We start from the raw sequence: 14,117 nt of genomic DNA, 5'->3' as shown, positions 1-14,117 counted from the left end.
GTTACTGTGAAAAGCCCCTAGTTGCCACTTTCTGGCACCTGTTCAGATACATAGAGGGAGAATTCAGATTTACAGGATGTGGGTGTCACTGGTTCGGCCACCATTTATTGCCCATCGTTAGCTGCCCTTCAGAAGTGGTGGTGAGTTGCCTTCTTGAGCTGCTGCAGTCTGTCACAGAGGGAGTTCCAGGATGTTGCCCCAGTGACAGCGAAGGAATGGTGATATATTTCCAAGTCAGGGTGGGGAGTGACTTGGAGGGAAACCTCCAGATGGTGGGGTTTCCCAGGTATCTGCTGCTCTTGTCCTTCTAGGTTGTGGGTTTGGAAGGTGCTGTCGAAGGAACCTTGGTGAACTACTTGTTATAGGCCAGGGTTTAGAGAACCCCAAAGTGTATCATGGAGTTCACCTGACCCACAACTTTTAATAGATTGTGATATGGGGAGTACACGGCCCACTCTACAGGTGTGGTACAGCAGAAATGGAAAAGTATATTTTAAAGCAAAACAATGTTTATTCTATGAACTCAAGTTAACCCTTTTAAAACATACAGTGAACATCTTAGCAACCATCAATTCAAACACAACCCCCAAAGAATACAACACTAAGTAATCCTTAATGACTTCCCAAACAACATCCAGAAGACAAAAGATACACCTTTTAGCCACCTTGGTTGGCCAACTCCCGTCGTAAAATGGAGAACAGCAAAGGCTGCAGGGAAATTCAGCCAACAGAGGCAGAAACTAGCAGGTGCAAGTTTACTGTGTATTAAACCCTGCAAAAGCCCAGACAGCATCGATACAAGCAGCCATCTACATACTAATGAGCGATCCCCGGGAACAATCAAAACATTTGGGATAAACAAGGCCAAGCCAGACTCCTCGGCGCCAGCAGGAGCCAACACAAGAGAGGTTAACAGACACCTCAAGACCGCCCATCGATCAGGGAACCGCTCCAGTACTGGAGAAATCGAACCAAGCGATTGGAACGAAGTCCAATCACTTGGAACCAGGTACAGGTTCCCCCCGAAAGGCGGGAAGGCCCTGGGGACTATAAAGTTAAGCCCCCAAGTTCAAATCATCCTTCTTGACCGGGTCACTCAGCAACACGAACCAACCCTTGACAGTGACCGGTTCAGCTGCCGCCAAGAGCCCGTAAGTCTTAAGTCAATGCTCGCTACGAGATAGGCGCTCCGAGCTACCAGCCCATACCAACCTTTGAATCCCGCAGACCCAGCACCCGAACGAAAGGCCATTTGTTCCCCTGACCTGGTGGGCCAGTCCGATGCTAAGTATAGGCCTGTTAGTTGTAGAAGTAGCTTAGAAGTAGAATTTATGCATGAGTAGCGATTTACTGTGTATAATAAATGTGCTCTGATTTGAATCTTACAAATTGGTGTATTGAGTTATTGATCATTACTTGAACTTGAACCTTGTTCAAGATACCTGAAAGATACCTAAAGATACCTGGCGACTCAAGAGCAAAGGTTATAAAACAGAACCAATTGAACCAACCAAAAGTTAGCAACATATTACTGGCGACATCTGACGGGACCCATTCTAGAAGTGGCTTCACCACTCCGGGGGAACCCAAAAATTTGAATTAGGGATCCAATTGGGAATAGAAAACCACAAGTGTTCAATCAATCCTCATAATTCGGAAGTGTGTTAAATGCATGCGTAACTAACAGGGCGATAAGGTAAACTGATAGATTTTTTGTTGCGACAAAACTGTCGGGAGTTTGTATTCCGGAAAATAGCGAAAGCCGTACCCGTAATTACAGCACCGCCTTAATACCCCTTGTTCCAAATTTTAAAAGAAGCATTCAGATAGGAAAGATGGCAATGCAGGCAATGCAACGCCTCATGAACCCCGAAGAATTAGTGGTCGCAGCGACCAGCAGCAGTAGAGTAGGACAGTGTCCCATTTGGGAAGAGGAAATCAGGAAGTACCTCAAAAGGGAAAGGATGGCCCCTTTGGAGCGAATTCTGTAGCAATGAGGAAACAGGTCCCGGGAGTATAGGATATACTTGGTGGGAGAGCCTGAGCGAGATTCACACGAAGAGGTTAGGAAAAGCTCGCAAGCCGATGGCAATTGTGTCCTGCTTGGCACAATCGGGAGGCACAGAGGAGGTCGTTATGATGCTCCGGAAAGAGATAGAAGGCATACATCGAATGAGCAAGGTCGATGTCAGTGAGGTAGAAAGAGAGAACGTAGAGTTAAGGAGGAAGTTGGCAGCAAAAGACGGAGAGGTGGATGATGCCAAGTGGGCACACGAGTCTTGTCTGGCGCACTTAAGCAGCTTCCAATCCCAGTACGAAAAGGCCTATCAGGACACGCAACGTGCAGTCCTGGTACGAGAGGAAACCGAAAAGCAGGTAGAGGCAGTGTAGTGACCTGAAGGCAACGTTAACAGCACTCCATGCTGCCACCACGGAGCAAAGACAAAGCTCATTCGACCACGCAAAGTGCCGGAAGGAGATTGCAGAACTGCAATCTCTGCTTTCAGTTCAAAAAGGATTCCAGGAAACCTTTGGATCACAGCTAGAGGAGGAAGACGGCCCTGATTGGGAAGATTTAAATGAGACAGCGCAGAGATATGTTCAGGGAACGTGTGCGCAGGGAAAGCCCCAAAAGAGAAAAGTGCCCCAACTCCCCACAGAGCAGATAGTTCAGGCTCCAATGAACCCAATCACCACCCACCGCACACCACACAGGACGACACGGAATTTCTGTACAACACCTCCATAACAGTGACCCAATTACGGGACGCATGCGAGAAAATCACACTGTTCCTCCCCACCTCAGACCCCCACCACTTCTTTGCCAGAGTAAAACAGCAGGCGACCATGTACGGCCTGGACGAGCGTGAGCATGTAAAGCTCAGTTTTGAGTTTAGACCCTTCGGTCGTAGCAGCCCTTCCCGACCCACAGAATGTAGGAGGAGGCACCCTTGCAGAAACGCATACCGCGATTCTGGATGCGATCGGGTATAACCCGGGTGACCCCGTAGATAGCCTCAATAAGTGCAGGCAAAAGAAAACTGAGCACCCCACAGCGTTTGCTGGACGCCTGTGGATCCATTTCGCAGCAGTTTTCGGAGACTTAGACCGCGCTCATTTGTCCCCAGACAACATGGCCAAATGGACCCGCACCCTTATCTCCCATGCCACAGAAACAGGACAAAAAGCTTGTGCGAATTATGATCGCTCAGAGGAGGCTCATAATGAGAAATGGGTCGGAAAAAGATTGTCCCGCGCCTGGGAGCAGTCTGTACAAAACAAACCCGCAGTTAAAAATCCCGAAGACCAGCAGGCAGAAGCAGACATACAAGCAGTTAAAACACACCAGAACCCGGCATGGGTAAATGAAGGCAAGAACAGCCCCCCACAAAAGTCACAGGAGTGTTACAACTGTGGACATTTGGGACACTTTGCAAGAGAATGCAATGCCCCACGAAAGCCACAGATAGCAGGCAGGCACCCTGAATAAGAATAAGACAGAGCCCATACATAGTGTGAGCACCCGTTCAGATCAGACGGACCTGAACGGAACGGACTGATGGTGTTCAGGCTCCCCCAGTTGGGTCTGCGACACCCTTTGGGATAGGACAGCCCATCGAGTTTCTCTGGGACACAGGAGGGTCCCGCACCACAATAAATTCCTCCACCATGTTCCAAAAGGACACGTGGCCCACTACAGCCACCATCACCCTCAGCGGCTTTACAGGCCAATCACAGCAGGGACATCTACATCACAGCCCCTGTACCCATTCAAATCGGCAACATCACCACCAAGCATCCCGTAGTTTTAGTCAACCTGCTCCACACAGCAGAACACATTTTAGGCATAGACTTTATGAATTCCCACAACCTATCCTTTGATCCAGACAACCAGTGTGTCTGGGGAATGGCAAAATCCGCAAGAGCCCCCGCAACGCTCACCATAGGAGAGTACGCCAACAAAATTAGCGCAGTAAGCGAATTTTGGTTTAACCCGACTACAATTAGCACGGACAAGCAGGTTAGGGCAGTGTTACAAAAGAACAGGACAGCATTCGCGACCCACAAACACGACTGTGGCCGGATGACTGGTTCAGTACAAATCGCAGGACCTGACCCTAGACCCCAAAAGCAGTATGGGTTTCCCCAAGAGGCAGAGGGAGAAATCTCAAAAGTAATCGACAGCTTATTAGAGCAGGGCGTACTTAGATCAGTAGCCTCCACTAATAATGCCCCGATTTGGCCAGTGAGAAAGCCCAATGGATCATGGCGACTGACCATCGATTACCGGGAACTCAACATAATCACCCCACAGCAGCCCCCACAGTCGCAACAAGTCCCGAGACCATGCTCAAGCAGGGACTCCATTCCCGATACTTTACGGTTTTGGATATCAGGAATGGATTCTGGTCCATTCCATTGGCAAAGGCGTGCCAGTACAAATTTGCCTTCACCTTTAAAATTCAACAGTACACGTGGACATGCCTGCCACAAGGATTCCACAACTCCCCCTCCATTTTCCACCGACAGCTGGCAAATGGTTTATCAAAATTTTCTCGCCCCGAACGTGTGGTCCAGTACGTAGACGACCTATTACTGCAGACAGACACCAAGGAAGAGCACATCGAGCTTCTGTCCAAACTCCTGGAACTCCTACAAGCAATTTGATGTAAAGTTAATCCCCAAAAGGCCCAGATTTTGGAAAACAAAGTGATATATTTGGGAACAATTATCACGCATGGTAAACACGAGATCGAGCATAAAAGGATTGACTCGATTGCTAAATTGCCCCTTCCCCAGAACGTTTCAGCCCTCCGGGCGTTTTTAGGACTGGTTGGCTACTGCCGAAACCATATCGACGGTTTTGCCAGCAAGGCAGCACCCCTCTCAGACCTCCTAAAGAAAGGAGCCCCCTGGGAATGGCTTCCGCAGCATACGGATGCTGTGGACTCGTTGAAAAGAGCACTCATAGCAGCCCCCGCACTACAAGTTCCAGACCCACTTTCCCCTTATGCTATAGAGGTAGCAAGCACAGACCGCACCCTTTTGGCCGTGCTCCTTCAGGAACGGCACAAACAGTTAAGGCCCGTGGCTTACGCCTCCAGAGTTTTAGATGCTGTGGAGCAGGGATTTTCAGCCTGTGAAAGGCACCTGCTCGCAGATTTTTGGGCAGTACAGTATTTTTCGTACATTACCGGACTAAACCCCATCACAATCCTCACAGAACACACCCCCACACAACTTTTACTGGACAGACGACTCAAGGACAGTACAGTCAGTCAGATAAGAGCAGCCAGGTGGACCCTTCTTTTGCAGGGACGGGACATCACTGTTAAAAGGACAAAGGCCCACACTTTTTTTAGCCGACAACCTACAGTACCCCGGAACCCCCCATGACTGTGAAATTATCTCTCCACACCACAACACAGGCCCCTTTATTGCTAAGACACCCCCCAGAAAGATAGGTAATTCAGCCCAGAGCCTCAAGCACACAGACATGTGCAAACCCATTAGGATATATGTGGATGGATCTTCCACAATATTAGAAGGGAAGCGCATAACAGTATGCGGCATTTACGTCGAGGACACGCAGGGACATACCCTAGAAGAAATAGCAATAAAACTTCCAGGCCACTTAGGCGCGCAGGCAGCAGAACTTGCGGCCATCGCATACATAGTGGAACACCCAGATTCCTTCCCCAGCCCAGCAGACATATACTCGGACAGCCTCTATGTCTGCAACAGCCTTACGGAATTCCTACTCCTGTGGAAAGCAAGAGGATTTGTTTCCACAGACGGAAAACTCCTCCCTTCAGCCCCATTGCTCCGTCACATTTTAGAGCAAGCACAGAACAGGACTTTCGGAATAGTCAAAGTTCGATGCCACCATCGTTCCTCCCCCCCCTGGAAATGTAAAAGCCAACGCACTGGCTAAAGCAGGTTCCAGGCATGGATATTTTTGGACACCCCCCCCCTCCCCCCCGAAAGCGCACCAGTGAATGCAGTTCAGGTCTCGCAGACTAATATCGAGGATTTAGTGCAGGCCCAGAAGCAGGACAGCAATCTCAGGGAGATTCTAAAAGGAAACTATCCAGCGCCCTATGATAGATTTAAAAATGCTCTGACCACACGTGACGGTGTGGTGTTAAAAGACACCCTTTATGTGGCTCCTGAACAGGAATCAGCTCATTTGCTTGTTCCATGACGGTCATGGACATCAGGGAATCGATCCCACTACAGCCCACCTCAGGCAGCTCTGTTGGTGGCCGAGTTTAAAAGATGATGTAACTCACTACGTTGAGAATTGCCTCATCTGTGCCCAGAACAACCCGGACCGATACGCAAAAAAGGCTCAGCATAGTCACACCCGACCAGTTAATGGCCCCTGGACTAACCTCCAGATTGATTATATTGGTCCATTGCCCCCTTGCAGGAATGGTTATAAGCATGTACTCGTGGTGATAGACACGTTTACAAAATGGGTGGAAGCATTCCCATCCAGAACTAACATGGCAAAGACCACAGCCAAGATCCTAACCCACCACATCTTTACGAGATGGGGACTCCCCCGCAGCAGTGAATCCGACCAAGGCTCCCATTTTACGGGACAGGTCATGAAGATCGTCCTCACGATATTTGGCATAACCCAAAAATTCCACATTGCATACCACCTCCAGTCAAGTGGTATCGTGGAGCGCATGAATCAGACCCTAAAATCCACCCTCAGAAAAATGGTCCAGCAAAACACCACCACTTGGGATTCAGTCCTCCCTTTTGCACTGATGTTTTTGCGAAATACAGTTTCAACTTCCACAGGTTACACCCCACACACCCTCATGACCGGACGCCCCATGAAAGGCACAGAATTTGCATTCGGCTTAGATTTGACCAGCCCTGAAGTGACGGCCCTCACACACGAGAAAGCAGTAGAACAATTAGTGGAGAATGTAAAAACGGCTCAGCTAGCAGCCGCAGTGAAATTGGGCACAAGAAAGAAACAGAGCAAGGCCTGTTGTTTCGATAAGACAGTGCATGCGACGGAGTTCAGTGTACGACAGCAAGTCATGCTCTCCGGATACAACCCCAGCACATTCCTGTCACCTAAGTATTCGGGTCCGTACTCCACTGCGGACAAAGTAAGCCCTTCCGTCTACAAAATAAAGTACCCCAATGGAAAGACTGCGTGGTTCCATATCAACCAGATGAAGGCATATGGAACAGTCTAACCACGCACATCACGTCATGCTCGACGCAGCAGACCACACCCCGCCCACAGCCAACGTAACCCTCCCCTCCCCCAATACGTCCAGCACAGCCACGGACTCAACCCCGACTCCACCCCCGAAATACACACTCCGCCCCGGAACACCCACAGACTGCAGCAGCAACAGCGACTGTGACTCGGACAATAGCCACAGCACGCCTCCCTACTATCCCCATGCAACAGGACCCACACCCAGCGAATCTGACCACGATTCGAGTGATCCCTTCACGATCACTTTCCTAAAAAAAAACACCACCGACCGACAATGACCACCGCGATTCCGTCCCCACAGAACTAGACACCACCTTTTGGCACCGAGATAATTCATACAGACTCGTCCGGAATGACGAGAGCGATCCCAAATCACACCATGCAGCCCTATCAGCCCTGATACACTCGAGTGTTTGGCATCCGGGAGAAGATGACGACCTTGAGTCTGACCCCCAAAACGAGAACCCCTTTGCGACCCTGTTCGCAACCGATAACTGAGGTGTCCAGATGATGTTTTAAAAAGGAACCACTTGGGAGAAAACGGTGTCCTTTCTGATAGAACCTGCAGCATGTTTGATGTTGTTTGTACTTGTATTGTTAAATGTTGTATGTTAGAACGGAACATTTTTTCCACGGCCCCACGCCACCACCCTTCTGACGCCCACTGGCAGTCAGAGAGACTAGTTTGGCCAGACGCTAGTTCAGAGGAACTAGTTTGTCCGCAGACTTGTTAATGTCCCAGACGCCAGTTCAGAGGAACTCTGCTGTCTACTGATACACAGACCCCCGTTCATAACTGCCCTTCTGGTTCGAAGGAAGAACCAATACGGCAACCCCCAACGATGATTACATTTCTTGCCCATTCTTGTCGGTTGCTCAGGCAGTGGAGAAATGGCATTGGGACCCGCCCTGCCTGGGAACCCCCCCCTCTGGTCAGCTACGCTCGGGTACAGCACACACGGCATTGGTCGCCGTTCTACCTGGGGACTCCATCCAAATCTTACCCGTCGTGGCCCATACGCACCTCATTTCGGCAAGTTTTGTTTTGTTTTTAGGTAACCCTTAGGTTGCCACCCCTCTGCTATTTACATCCTCAAACATTTGGATGGTAAACCACACAGCCTGTGAGACGGCTCACACTGGTTCAGTATTTGAAAGTGTGTCTTGTCCTAAAATTCGTTTTTTGAAAAAAAATGAGGGAGTCACACACAGTGACCAATTATAAAGGGAGTAATTGGCACTAAAGGACAGGCAGGCTATCATACGAGATATTAAACCAAGATAGTAACAGACATTATGCTTGATCCCACAGAACTCCAGAAGCTCCAGGACCAGAGAACAGAAGAGAAGTGAAAGAAGAAGAACCATGAGGACATCCTCCGCGTGGCTCATCACCATAATGGACATTTGGTTGCGCGCGAACGCGAACCCCCTGACCTCAACCACCCCCAGCCGTTAATGATTCACTTCCCATAGTATCCAGAGCCCAGTCATCACACGACATCACACCATCTTGGTACCTGGTACTCCCTGTCCTACTTGATAGAATCCCTACTAGTATTGGCGATACTCTGGCTGCATCGTGCAGACTATTCGTCTGAGAAAATGGAGAAGGAGAGCCTACCGCGCTCGCACCCCGGTATGTTAGGATAAGATCCCCTATTTTCGGATACCAGACCCCCGACCCCCACGATCTGTAATAAAGAGCATTCGTTTGCGTTTTTGTTGTGAATAAAGAAATGTTTCAGGAGCAATTGTATAATCCTGAGCTGGACTGCCAAGCCAGGAAAACTGTGTATAATGCTATGATTTTGTGTGTATTGTTTAGGAACTTAGTATGATTGCATGTTTGAGTGAGTGTAGTTTATTAAGGATAGTTAGAGGTACCGATTTTCTTATCTTGTAATGCATGTCCCTGTTTGACATAGCGCCCGTCAGAATTGTCAGTTAAAAATGTCTTGCATAGTTTTGGTCAGTGTAGAGGCCATAGAAGAGTGCTCTCCAGGTCAGGGAATGAAGAACAACGCAGTTATGTGATCCTTCACGCTTCACGTTAGGATCACAAGGAGGGTGTGTAGCCACCTGGGTTGGCCAACTCCTGACGTAAAATGGAGAACAGCAAAGGCTGCAGGGAAATTCAGCCAACAGAGGCAGAAACTAGCAGGTGCAAGTTTACTGTGTATTAAACCCTGCAAAAGCCCAGACAGCATCGATACAAGCAGCCATCTACATACTAATGAGCGATCCCTGGGAACAATCAAAACATTTGGGATAAACAAGGCCAAGCCAGACTCCTCGGCGCCAGCAGGAGCCAACACAAGAGAGGTTGACAGACAACTTAAGACCGCCCATCGATCAGGGAACCGCTCCAGTATTGGCGAAATCGAACCAAGCGATTGGAACGAAGTCCAATCACTTGGAACCAGGTATGGGGTCCGCCCCGAAAGGCGGGAAGCCCCTGGGGACTATAAAGTTAAGCCCCCAAGTTCAAATCGTCCTTCTTGACCGGGTCACTCAGCAACACGAACCAACCCTTGACAGTGACCAGTTCAGCTGCCGCCAAGAGCCCGTAAGTCTTAAGTCAATGCTCGCTACGAGATAGGCGATCCTAACAAAGAACAAAGAAATGTACAGCACAGGAACAGGCCCTTCGGCCCTCCAAGCCCGTGCCGACCATGCTGCCCGACTAAACTACAATCTTCTACACTTCCTGGGTCCGTATCCCTCTATTCCCATCCTATTCATGTATTTGTCAAGATGCCCCTTAAATGTCACTAACGTCCCTGCTTCCACCACCTCCTCCGGTAGCGAGTTCCAGGCACCCACCACCCTCTGCGGAAAAAACTTGCCTCGTACATCTACTCTAAACCTTGCCCCTCTCACCTTAAACCTATGCCCCCTAGTAATTGACCCCTCTACCCCGGGGAAAAGCCTCTGACTATGCACTCTGTCTATAACCCTCATAATTTTGTAGACCTCTATCAGGTCGCCCCTCAACCTCCTTCGTTCCAGTGAGAACAAACCGAGTTTATTCAACCGCTCCTCATAGCTACCAGGCAACATTCTGGTAAATCTCTTCTGCACCCTCTCTAAAGCCTCCACATCCTTCTGGTAGTGTGGCGACCAGAATTGAACACTATACTCCAAGTGTGGCCTAACTAAGGTTCTATACAGCTGCAACATGACTTGCCAATTCTTATACTCAATGCCCCGGCCAATGAAGGCAAGCATGCCGTATGCCTTCTTGACTACCTTCTCCACCTGTGTTGCCCCTTTCAGTGACCTGTGGACCTGTACTCCTAGATCTCTTTGACTTTCAACACTCGAGGGTTCTACCATTCACTGTAAATTCCCTACCTGCATTAGACCTTCCAAAATGCATTACCTCACATTTGTCCGGATTAAACTCCATCTGCCATCTCTCCGCCCAAGTCTCCAAACAATCTAAATCCTGCTGTAGCCTCTGACAGTCCTCATCGCTATCCGCAATTCCACCAACCTTTGTGTCGTCTGCATACTTACTAATCAGACCAGTTACATTTTTCTCCAAATCATTTATATATACTACAAACAGCAAAGGTCCCAGCACTGATCCCTGCGGATCACCACTGGTCACAGCCCTCCAATTAGAAAAGCATCCTTCCATTGCTACTCTCTGCCTTCTATGCCCGAGCCAGTTCTGTATCCACCTTGCCAGCTCCCCCCTGATCCCGTGTGACTTCACCTTTTGTACTAGTCTACCATGAGGGACCTTGTCAAAGGCCTTACTGAAGTCCATATAGACAACATCCACTGCCCTACCTGCATCAATCATCTTTGTGACCTCCTCGAAAAACTCTTATCAAGTTAGTGAGACACGACCTCCCCTTCACAAAACCATGCTGCCTCTCACTAATACGTCCATTTGCTTCCAAATGGGAGTAATTCCTGTATCGAAGAATTCTCTCCAGTAATTTCCCTACCACTGACGTAAGGCTCACCGGCCTGTAGATCCCTGGATTATCCTTGCTACCCTTCTTAAACAGAGGAACAACATTGGCTATTCTCCAGTCCTCCGGGACATCACCTGAAGACAGTGAGGATCCAAAGATTTCTGTCAAGGCCTCAGCAATTTCCTCTCCAGCCTCCTTCAGTATTCTGGGGTAGATCCCATCAGGCCCTGGGGACTTAGCTACCTTAATATTTTTTAAGACACCCAACACCTCGTCTTTTTGGATCTCAATGTGACCCAGGCTACCTACACACCCTTCTCCAGACTCAACATCTACGAATTTCTTCTAGCCCTCCTGACTCCTTGCTTAAGTTCCTTCCTACTTTCCTTATATTCCACGCAGGCTTCGTCTGTTCCCAGCCTTTTAGCCCTGACAAATGCCTCCTTTTTCTTTTTGACGAGGCCTACAATATCTCTCGTTATCCAAGGTTCCCGAAAATTGCCGTATTTATCCTTCTTCCTCACAGGAACATGCCGGTCCCGAATTCCTTTTAACTGACACTTGAAAGTCTCCCACATGTCAGATGTTGATTTGCCCTCAAACATCCGCCCCCAATCTATGTTCTTCAGTTCCCACCTAATATTGTTATAATTAGCCTTCCCCCAATTTAGCACATTCATCCTCGGACCACTCTTATCCTTGTCCACCAGTACTTTAAAAAACTAGCTACCAGCCCGTACCAACCTTTGACTCCCGCAGACTCAGCACCCGAACGAGAAGGCCATTTGTTCCCCTGACCTGGTGGGCCAGTCCAAAGCTAAGTATAGGCCTGTTAGTTGCAGAAGTAGAATTTATGCATGAGTAGCGATTTACTGTCTATAATAAATGTGCTCTGATTTGAATCTTACAAATTGGTGTATTGAGTTACTTGAACCTGAACCTCGTGGCGGTATCATAAAGATCTCCAAATGCGGCCGCACCAGAGTTTTGTACAGCTGCAACATGACCTCATGGCTCCGAAACTCAATAAAGGCTAACACACCATACGCTTTCTTAACAACCCTCTCAACCTGGGTGGCAACTTTTAGGGATCTATGTACATGGACACCAAGATCTCTCTGATCATCCACACTGTCAAGAATCTTACCATTAGCCCAGTACTCTGTCTTCCTGCTATTCCTTCCAAAATGAATCAACTCACACTTTTCTGCATTAAACTCCATTTGCCACCTCTCAGCCCAGCGCTGCAGCTTATCTATGTCCCTCTCTAACTTGTAACATCCTTCCGCACTGTCCACAACTCCACCGACTTTAGTGTCGTCTTTACTCACCCATCCTTCTACGCCCTCCTCCAGGTCATTTATAAAAATGACAAACAGCAGTGGCCCCAAAACAGATCCTTAGGGGCAGCACGGTAGCATTGTGGATAGCACAATTGTTTCACAGCTCCAGGGTCCCAGGTTAGATTCCGGCTTGGGTCACTGTCTGTGCGGAGTCTGCACATCCTCCCAGTGTGTGCGTGGGTTTCCTCCGGGTGCTCCGGTTTCCTCCCACAGTCCAAAGATGTGCAGGTTAGGTGGATTGGCCATGATAAATTGCCCTTAGTATCCAAAATTGCCCTTAGTGTTGGGTGGGGTTACTGGGTTATGGGGATAGGGTGGCGGTGTGGACCTTGGGTAGGGTGCTCTTTCCAAGAGCCAGTGCAGACTCGATGGGCCGAATGGCCTCCTTCTGTACTGTAAATTCTATGAAATACCTGGCGACTCAAGAGCAAAGGTTATAAAGCAGAGGTAATTGAACCAACCAAAAGTTAGCAACAACCTTTTAACAGAAGCACATTAGGTTTACATTCACTACTGAGAACATTTATAATTCTGAATTCACCAAATGATCAAGAGATAGTATTTCCATGGCAGAGAGATCAACAGTACACCTGCTCTGTCTGGCTTCAGCTCCAACACTGAAAACAAAACTATAAAACACCCTGCAGCAAACAGCCTAAAACGAAAGTAAAAAGCTGACAGACAGCCCAGCTCCACCGGCACTTTGACATCACTGATAAACACCCATTTCTTAAAGGTACTCTCATGACATACTTAATAATAATAATCTTTACTATTGTCACAAGTAGGCTTACATTAACACTAATTCAGTTACTGTGAAAAGTCCCTAGTTGTCATATTCTGCCGCCTGTTCGGCTACACAGAGGGAGAATTCAGAATGTCTAATTCACCCAACAAGCACGTCTTTCGGGACTTGTGGGAGGAAACCGGAGGACCTGGAGGAAATCCACGCAGACACGGTGAGAACGTGCAGACTCCGCACAGACAGTGATCCAAGCTGGGAATTGAACCTGGGACCCTGGTGCTGTGAAGTGACAGTGCTAACCACTGTGCTACTGCAGTGCATCTTACAGGTGGTACACATGGCTGCCACTTTTCGTTGGTGGTGAAGGGTTGAATGTTTGTGGAAGGGGAAGCAATCAAACGGGCTGCTTTGTCCTGGATGGTGTTCAGCTTCTGGAGTGTTGTTGGAGCTGCACTCATCCAGGCAAGTGGAGAGTATTCCATTACATTCCTGACTTGTGCCTTGTAGATGATGGACCAGCTTTTGGGGGGGGGGATCAGGAGGTGAGTTACTCGCCTTAAGATTCCTAGTCTTTGACCTGCCCTGGTAGCCACAGCATTAATGTGGCTAGTCCAGTTCAGTTTTTGATCAATGATAATCTCCAGGATGTTGATAGTGGGGGATCCAGCGACGGTAATGCTAAATGTATGAGATGATCATTGCCTGGCATTTGTGTGGCACAAATGTAACTTGCCTTTTGTCAGCCCAAGCATCGATATTATCCAGTCTTGCTGCATTTGGACACGGACTGCTTCATTGTCTGAGGCGTCACAAATGGTGCTAAACATTGTGCAGTCATTCAC

This window comes from Scyliorhinus torazame, chromosome 3 (assembly GCF_047496885.1).
Source record: "Scyliorhinus torazame isolate Kashiwa2021f chromosome 3, sScyTor2.1, whole genome shotgun sequence".
Lineage (NCBI taxonomy): Eukaryota > Metazoa > Chordata > Chondrichthyes > Carcharhiniformes > Scyliorhinidae > Scyliorhinus > Scyliorhinus torazame.
The sequence above is the reverse complement of the archived record's forward strand: the minus strand, read 5'-3'. Positions refer to the sequence as shown.